Source organism: Notamacropus eugenii, chromosome 1 (genome assembly GCF_028372415.1).
Source record: "Notamacropus eugenii isolate mMacEug1 chromosome 1, mMacEug1.pri_v2, whole genome shotgun sequence".
Taxonomy (NCBI): domain Eukaryota; kingdom Metazoa; phylum Chordata; class Mammalia; order Diprotodontia; family Macropodidae; genus Notamacropus; species Notamacropus eugenii.
Genome location: NC_092872.1, coordinates 605,837,797 through 605,848,021, shown reverse-complemented (window position 1 = coordinate 605,848,021; position 10,225 = coordinate 605,837,797).

Below are 10,225 nucleotides of genomic sequence, written 5' to 3'. Positions count from 1 at the left end.
CTTTTCAGATTGCTATCTTTGGGATGGTAAATTGCACCATCTTTTGTCTCAAGTCTTACCTACTCCTTAGTCACTGAATGGGTGCGGCCTCAGACAAATTGGGACCTGGGAAAGGCCTTAATTTAGAAAGACCAAGGTCACCCATTGAATCCTGGGCCATTGACATAGGTCATAACCTTTGTCTTGCCACTAGACTGATGACTCAGAGAGAGTGAGACTGATGACTTCAGTCAGCCCTCCCTCACTCAAATCCAATTTAGGCACAAATCAAGACATTGAGCTCATGATGTAATTGATCCTCTTCAAAAATGAAGGACGAACAACCAAAAATGTGAGGCCAAGGCACATGAGTGGATGCTACAAATGTGCTTACTTTCATAATCAATCAACAAGCAATTCTTTTTTTTAAAGTTACTTTTTTATTTTATTTTTTAAGATCAATTTGTTTTCAGTTTTCAACAATCACTTCCATAAGTCTTAAATGTTCTCCCCCTCCCTCTATGAGATGGCATGCAATCTTATATGGGATCTACACATATATTCTTATTAAACACATTTTCACATTAGTCACGTTGCATAGAAGAATTAAAACGAATGGGAGAAACCATGAGAAAAACCAAATCAAACCAAAACATAACACAAAAGAAAATAGTCTGCTTCATTCTGTATGCTAATTCCATAGATCTTTCTCTGCATGTGGATGGCATTTTGCCTCGAGTTCTTTGGGAATGTTTTAGGTCCTTGCATTGCTGTGAAGGGCTAAGTCTGTCAGAAACAGTCCCCGCACACTGTGGCTGTTACTGTGTATAATGTTCTCCTGGTTCTGCTCATTTCACTCAGTATCAGTTCATATAAGTCTTTCCAGGCTTTTCTGAAGTCCTCTTCAACAGTCAATTCTTAAGAACCTACTATATGCCAGCCACTGTATGAGATTCTAGGTCTACAAAGATGGAGTGAAGATTAGTTAGTCTCTGAATAATTCATCCAGTCCTCCCCTAGCCCTTTTGATAAAATCACAGAAAGGGCAGAGAAAAGAAGGTGTTAATGTGTTAAAAGAGTAAAGATCATGCCATGTTATCCCTTTATTCAGTGTGAAAGAATTCTCCTGGAAGAAATTAGAGGGGAAGCTGGCTATTTGTTAGCAAAAGATTGGTCACCTCCTAACAGCTTTTAAAGAATCAAACTTGCCAACTTTGTTGAGGAGAGTCAAGTCAAGTCAGGGAGTAAATCTCTGGCAATGTGATCCTAATTTCTCTATAGAGGGCAATTGAAAGGGGGAATTATCTCTCCTTCCTCTCCCATTTACTCTGATATTTTGCAGATGTTAAGAAATAACACATTTAGAAAGGAGTAGAGAGACATTCAGATCTAGAGATTGAGGGGCGGGAAGCAGCTCCAAGGGATCCCATCTTAATAAATGCCTTTCCTTTCAGAGAATTATGTCTACTGGCTGACTTTTTTTTCCTTCAAGTTTTATTGATGTTTTGTTTTTATATGACATTTACAGATCATTTCCACTTCATCTAAGTTCTTTTTTTTTGGAGGAGAGCTTTTAATGTAGAACTTTGCTCTGTTAAATCAAATGCTATCATCTTTGAAAAAAAGACACGTGAAGTCTTAGATTTCATGTTATATGTATTAACAATAGCAGATTTTCTAAATAGCATGATCTTAGGGTAAAAACTTGAGAATGGCAAGAGTTTCACACTTTTTTTTCCTCTCTCTCTCCCTCTCTATCTGTCTGTCTCTGTCTCTGTCACACACACACACACACACACACACACACACACACACACACACACACACACACACACACACACACACACCCCACCCTGTGTCCCCCTGGAAAATCTGTTCCTAAACAGAACTAAGAAGAATTGGGGTGGGGGAGGAACTGCACAAGTTGTACAGCAAAAATTCTGTATAAGATAGGATTGATTTTCAACCTTTTACCTTCATTTTTTAAAAAATTATTTTATTTGTTTTCAGTGTTCTACAATCACTTCTATATATCTTAGATTTTTTCCCCCTTTCTCCCCTTCCTTCTTCCCTACCTCCCCAATCTCTCCCTGAGACAGCATACAATTTTTATATGGGTTCTACACATACATTCCTATTAAGTACATTTTTCACCTTAGTCATGTCGCATAGAAGAATTAAAATGAATGGGAGAAACTATAAAACAAAACAAAATATAATACAAAAGAAAATGGTCTGCTTCATTCTGCAATCAAATTCCATAGTTCTTTCTTTGGATGTGGAAGGCATTTTGCCTCAAAAGACCATAGGGAATTTTTTAAGTCCTTGCATTGCAATGAAGTACTAAGTCTACCAGAAAAATTCTTCACACACTGTGGTTGTTGCTGTGTACAAAGTTCTCCTGGTTTTGTTCCTTTCACTCAGCATCAGGTCATATAAGTCCTTCCAGGCCTCTCTGAAGTCTTCCTGTTCATCATTTCTTATAGCATAATAGTATTCCATTACATTCATATACCACAATTTATTCAGCTGTTCCGCAGTTGATGGGCATCCCCCTGATTTCCAGTTTTTGTCCACCACAAAGACAGCTGCTATAAATATTTTTGTACATGTGGGACCCTTTCCCATTTTTATCTCTTGAGGATACAGTCCTAGTGGCAATATTGTTGGGTCAAAGGGTATGCACATTTTTGTAGCCCTTTGGGCATAGTTCCCAATTGCTCTCCAGAATGGTTGAATCAGCTCACAGCTCCACCAACAATGAATTAGTGTTCCAACTCTCCCACATCTTCTCCAACATTTATCATCTTCCTGTTTTGTCATGTTAGCCAATCTGATTGGTGTGATATGGTATCTCAGAGTTGTTTTGATTTGCATCTCTCTAATCAATAGTGATTTAGAGCATTTTTTCATATGACTATAGATAGCTTTGATTTCTTCCTCTGAAAACTTCCTGTTCATATCCGTTGACCATTTATCAACTGGGGAATGACTTGTATTCTTGTACATTTGACTCAGTTCTCTCTGTATTTTAGAAACGAGGCCTTTATCACAGACACTAGTTGCAAAAATTCTTTCCCAGTTTTCTGCTTTCTTCCTAATCTTGGTTGCATTGGATTTGGTTGTGCAAAAACTTTTCAATTTAATGTAATCAAAATGATCCATTTTGCACTTCATAATGTTCTCTATCTCTTGTTTAGTCATCCAAGTTCTTATAATAAAGTAATGCTGTTAAGTAAACTAGTAATATGGGCAGCTAAGTGGTACAGTGGGTAGAGCACTGGGCTTCCAGGTGGGGAGGCTTGAGTTCAAATTTTGTTTTAGACGTATTAAAGCTGTGTGACCCTGCCCAAGTCTCTTAACTTCTTTTGCCTCAGTTTCCTCAACTGTAAAATGGTGATCATGCTAGCAGCACCTTCCTCACAGGGTTGTTGTAATGATCAAATGAGATACTATTTGTAAAGTGCTTAGCACAGGGTCTGGCACATAGTAGGCACTTCATAAATGTTTCTTCTCTTCTCCCCTAATAATATAATGATTTCATTTGAAAGTGCATGCAAGACATTTGTAGCACCCCTTCTCTTTAGTAAAAAAAAAATTAACAGGAAATCTTTTTCTTCTCCCTCCCATATTCACCCCATTAAAAAAAGGAAAAGACAAAACAAAGTTTCTTATAACAAATATAGTATGCATGGTCAGCAAGATAAATTTCCTTAATGGCTGTATGCAAAATATATTTTTACAAATTTCAATGTTATTTATTTTTACAAAGTTATGACAGAAATTGTCCTGCTCATTTTACTTTTCATTGGTTTGTAAAAATACTCAAAATTGTTCATTTTTATAATATTGATGTTATAGTATAAATTGGGTCACTTTTGCCTCAGTTCAGCCTCTCTCAGCAACATAGGAGGTGTAGAAAATGGAGTTACTTCTCACAGAAGCAGATCAATGTATTTAATTGCATACTGTGCTTTTTATTCTTGGCATAGAAATAAAAATGATTTCTTTTTTTGGGGGGGGGGGCAAAGCAATCAGGGCTAAGCAACTTGCCCAGGGTCACCCAGCTAGTAAGTGTCAAGTGTGTGAGGTCAGATTTGAACTCAGGTCCTCCTGACTCCAGGGCCAGTCCTCTATCCACTGCACCACCTCGCTGCCCCTGAAACAAAAATAATTAAGAATACGTAATTAAAGATTTAACTGAGTAGGTTATGTTTAATCTACAGAAAGCACACGAGGGAGCTTTTAGGAATGCACAGTTCAGTTTGGTTACTGACTGCTAGCTGCTGTTCCTGCCTTGGAGAAAAATAGTTTAGAAAATCTAACACAAAAAGTGATGTATCTTTTCTCAAAGGTGGTGCCGAATTTGCTGTGAAGGGAGAACTCTTTCCTTTTGTCTACAGGCTGCTGGCTGAATTTTTATACAGTCCTGAGGCAGGAAAAGTTTATTTACTTGTGTTCCAAACCTTCCTCTGACTTTTAGTAGAAGCTGCTAAGTCTTGTATGAGCCTGACTATAGTTCTTTGGTACTAAAACTACTACCTTCTGAATGCTTGCAGTATTTTTCTTTGATGTAGGCAATTTAGATTTTGGCTATGACACTTCGTGGGGCTTCTCCTTTTGGCATTTCTTTCAGGAGGTAACCAGATTTGTTCTATTGTTACGTTGTTCTCTGGTTCTAATAGATCTGGACAGTTTTCCTTTATGATTTCTTGAAATAAAGTGTCTTGCTTTTTTTTTTTATCAAGGTTTTCAGTGTCCAGTGATTATAAATTATCTCTTTTTGACCTGTTTTCAAGGTCGGTTGTTTATATCTATATATTACATATTCTTCTATTTTTCTAATCTTTTGATTCTGTTCTACTATTTATTTTTGTCTTATGGAGTCATTGATCTCTTATTGGTCTATTTTAATTTTCAGGCAATCCATTTCTTAAATAGATTTACCATTTTCTCTTCTAAGCAACTAATTCTTCTTTCAATTCTTTCTTTCAGAATTCTTATTTTTATTTATTTTTTTATCTTTTGCTTCATTTCTTCTTGGTGTATTAGGGATTTGGCACATGTTTAAAGTCCTTCTGTTTGCTAAATTGACACAAGTTCTCCAAGTGGAGGACTCTTAGGAGATGGCTTCTGGGAGAATTGTGATGAGCAAGGGAAGTACCTACAAGAGACAGTGAAACATCAATGGATGTTCTGTAACTGCTGTATGGTTGAAAGGAGCCTTTTTCACTTGTGTGCACAGCAGGAACTATAACCGTCTTCAAAAAAGGCCTTGCATGTACCAGATCCCTATTGCATACATATTCATGTAGTCCTGGTAGAAAATCCACTTTTTTTTCCTTTGAGTCTCTACCTGTAGGTGTTGGGCAGCTAGGTGGTGCAGTGGATAGAGCACCAATGCAGGAGTCAGGAGGACCTGAATTCAAATCTCACCTCAGACACTTGACAATCACTAGCTGTGTGACCTTGGGCAAGTCACTTAACCCCAATTGCCTCATCCTGGGTCATCTCCAGTTATTCTGATGAATATCTGGTCCCTGGATTCAGATGGCTCTGGAGGAGAAGTGAGGCTGGTGACCTGCACAGCCCTCCCTCACTCAAAACAAAGTCAAGTGCAAGTCATGTCATCATTTTACTGATGGCATGGTCTTCTTTGGCAACGAAGGATGAATACATACAGTGCAGGTGTTACAGAGCTAGATTTGCAATACTTTTTTTGATGCTTGTGGGTGTTTTCTATGGCTTACCCATCTTTCCAGCTTTAGCTTCTGAATTAGGCTTTATTCCAGGACCAGTTAACTCTGCTTGGTCTTGCCTCAAATTCCCTCAGTTCTTATGGTAACCTCTCCTGAGGTTCTACCCTTCCAATACCCTTTTAAGATTTAGGGTACTGGATCATCAGGGTGCTCTGTGGATCCCCAGGACAGAGTGTTAGCAACTTCAGAGATTGTGGCTGCCCAGGTCTGAGCATTGTGTCACCATTCTGGTATGCTGTCTTTGGCTGCTCATTGGGGCTTCTAAGGTTCCCACCGTGTGCCTTTTTAACCAATATTAGTCTTTCTTAGGGGAGCCCTCTCTTCTTGCTGCCCCTAAACAGAAATCCTGGCTGCACATGTCCTGTCTCAAAGGTAGCATTGACTTTGTTGTGAGGATAGGGCTCTTTCCTCTTGCCTGGAAGTTGCTGGCTAAATTTCTGTAATGTCCTAGGAAGAAAAATGTCAGTTACCACTTACCTTAGTTTTTCATTGGATTTCTCAAGCAGTCTTCAGTTTAGAGTGAACTTTGGATTTTAATTAGGCATGTGGGAATTGGGCAGCCTGTCTCATATGCAGGGAGCCATCATAGTTGGAAGTTTTAGACATTTATTCCTGCTGCCACTCTGATCCCTCTCAGAAAACCAATAGCTCCTGAGGGCCTTTTTTCATTCTTCTTTGCAGCACTGGATACTGCTGATCACGTTACCCTCCTGGATTTTCTCTCCTCACTGAGCTTTCATAACACTGCTCTCTCTTGGTTCATTTCCTGCCTATCTGATGATTCCTTCTTTGACTGCTTTGCTAGATTAACATCCATATTCCACCTCCTCTCAGTATGCCCCCAAAGTTCTGTCTCAGGCTCCTTTTTTGTCTCTTTCACTTGGTGGCCTCATCAGCTCTCATGGGTTCAGTAGTCATCACCAAGTAGATGATTCCCAGACCTCTATACCCAGCCCTGGAGAGACTCCTGAGCTTAATCTGTCACCACTGATTGCCTTTTATATGTTTTGAACTGGATGTCCCAAGGTCATCTCACACTCATTTATATTTCTCCCCAAATAAACTTATACTTTTTCCCCTAACCCCACTCCTCTTTTCTGTTTTTTTTCCTCTTTTGCTCTGTTTCTTTCAAGGTCACCAACATCCTTCCAATCTCTCAGGTTCACAGCTCAGTGTGGTGTTTAAAAAGGTTTGAGAGACCTAATTTCTGGGTAATTTATTCATTTTCTTAATGATGTCAGCATTTTAATGAAAGGATGATCATTTGGCTGTCTCTCTTAGACCAAAGACCTCTGATGGTGATGGGCTCACAGTTTATATGCTCTTAGAAGAGGAGGTGACCTGATGGTGACAATCAACTCTGACTAACAATAATCAGTGAGATAATGAATATTATAATGAGGTGGGCTATATTACAATGAGGATCTTAGGGTACATGACATGGGTCACCCAAATCTTGGTCAAAGAGACTTATCAATTTCCATATCACCTGTTTGACAAGAGGGAGAATCAACACTTCCCAGATCTGTCTGAGCAAACACATTGTACCCATTAGCCCAAACTTAGAAATTCTTTTATTGTCTTTGATTAGATCTTGGCCTTAGTACATCTTTGAGAGAGATTTCCCACACGTGGATTTCTGAATGAGGAAGTATAAAAGGAGAAAAACTTTGATCCTAATACAATAACTAATTATTAAATAGAAGAGAGAAATAATCATTTCTCCTCTTAGTGCTACACTCGATTCCTCAATCTTCATACTCCAGTTAACCAACTGGATGCTAAATCTTGTTAATTCCACCTCCATCACAGTTCTCAAATCTTTCCCCTTCTCTTTACTCATAGTGCTACTGCTCTAGTTCACTTCCTTATCTTCTCTTGCCTGGACTCTTGTAATAGCCTCCTCCTTGATAAGCTGAATCTAAGCTCTCCCCTTTCCAATTCATCTCCCACGTAGTTAGTTGTCAGTGATTTTCCTTAAGCACCGGTATGACCATGTTAATTCTCTACTCAATAAATTTCAGTGGTTTCCTGTTGCCACTAAGATAAAAAACACATTTTACTGTTGGTATTTAAAGCCATTCTCAAATGCCCTCTGGTGTACCTTTCTGGATTTATTACACATTACTCCTCTTCACATTCTTTGGTCCAGCCAAAGGACCACAGGACGTTTCATTTGCTGTCTCTGTACTTTTGCATAGGTTGGAATACGTTGCTGCCTTACTTCTATGCCTTAGATTTCTTAGCTTCCTTCAAGGCTCAGCTCAAGCACCATATCTGATATAGGGTGTTTTTTCCTGACTTCCTTTAGCAACCAGTGAGCTCCCTGCTCAAGTTATTTGTATGCATACACATGTAGGTTACTTTTCAAGAGAACATAAGCTCCTCAAAGGCATACACTATTTAATTTTTGTATCCTCAGTGCCTACCACAGTGCCTTGCACATGGCAGTCATTTAATAATTTTTTATTGATTTGAATTAGCCCTAAGCATGTCACTTAAGCTTTTTGAGCTTCAGATTGTTTATGAGTAAAACGGGCACCTTGTAAGATTGTTGGGAAGATCAAATATGTAAGCCATAGGTGGCTTTGGGGAGCTAAGCAGGCTATTATTTTTCATCCACTGACCCTACAGACCTATGTGAGCATGCTCACACAACTGGCTACCATTTATGCTGAAATTATGATTTTATTTTAAACTTGCCTCAGCACAAAATATGGCAGCTGCCATTAAGAAAGGGAAAATACTCTCTTTCCACACCCTTCCTTTTAGTTATCTGAATATTACTATTCTTACCAGCTGGAGATTTTGTTTCTTAGGAGTGTCTAGATTCCAAATTTATTGACAGGCTTAAGTTTCCTCTCCCCTTCCCTTTTGGCCAAAGGTTCCAAATTAGCTCCAAGCCCCCAGGTTCAGCCTGAACCAAGTATCATATCTCTTGAATACAAGGAACAATTACCTTCTCTTTATTTTTAAGTATCATATAAAACACAGGGGTGTATGGGGTGTTAAGAGAGGACTAGCACCTCTGGTGTGAAGGCTTGCCAAACCCTCTTTAGGGCTATTCGTACACCTTTGGTGTCCACCTAGCACCCAACTCTCACCTGTGGCTCCACGAAAGTCTGACATGTTCAGCAGCGATACCTTGGTAAAACCTTCTTAGCATTTAGGCTAAACCAGGTTGGGCTAACCAACTAGCCTCAAATCTGCGGTAAGTTAGGGAGGATGTCTATCCCAAGCATGAGAAGACATTCCCTGGTGGAATGAGCAGATGAGGACAATTTGTTCCGAAGGTCATGGAGGCAGCTGAAGCAGGCACTATGGAGCATTTAGATTTTGTTCAGACGTTGAAGATAACTAGGTCATGCACTGCATCTTGGGCCATTGATAGTTGTCTTGACTTTTTGTCTCGCCACTGGACTCAATGACTCTGGAGGAGAGAGTGAGGCAACTTTGCCTCACTTAAATCCAATTCATGCATAAGTCAAGACATCACCTTGTGATGTCATCGGTCCTCTTCAAAATGAACACAAAGCTTAGCATTTCCATTGACCATTAAAGTACAAATTGAACGTAAAAGAGATAAAGAATAAAGAGATAAAGAAACAAAATTTCCCACCAACCGAACCCAAAAATGGACCAGATTTTGGTAGGAGGTGGGATGGGGTGGTCCCAGCTTTAGTTCTCCATTTCTGGCAAGTTCTTAGGGTTTATCTGTTAATAGCTCCTCTTGATAGCAGCTTGAGGTTTCTCCTCTTTTGATAGAGGTCCAACCTTTTCGCCACTGTATTTGACTCCTTCTTTCCTGGAATCTCTAGATAGTCTCTGCTTGTTTGGTGTCTGTGTCTTACCCACCCCACTCCCCTTAGGGCTAGTGTCACTGTGGGTACTTTATCCTCAGCACAGAATCTTCTCTTGTTGGTAACACTGTCCTTCTGTAGACAGCTACTGTCTTCATCTAGGCTCTCAGTTCAAGCTTCTTAGAGGGACTCCCAAACGTAATTGCATCTGTAAAGTGCACACTTTAAATAAAGCTCTCTATCAAGAATTCTTAAATTAGGGTTCACTGAGCCCTGCCAAGGGAGGCAATGGATAGACTTGGGAGGAGTCTCTGAACCTAGCTGGAAAAAAAGTACAGCTTTATTTTCACTAGCCTTTGGTTTCTTTTGTAATTCTATGTATTTTATATTATGAATTACTATTCTGAGATGGGGTCACTAGATTGTCAAAGTGGTCCATGACACAAAAAAGGTTCTGCTTTATCTGTTATCATTATCACCATCATAATTTATTATCATCATAACACATATACATATATATGTACACACAATTATGGTGATTATCGCCGACAACTGGAGGAATCCATACACAGCAGAATAAAAGTTGAATAAGAAGGACCGCCCGTAAGCCTCCCCACGTGGTTGTCGCAGTCTTCGAGTCACTATATTTCAAAGGGACCGCGCTACCCAGAGCCAGGTGCTTGCGTC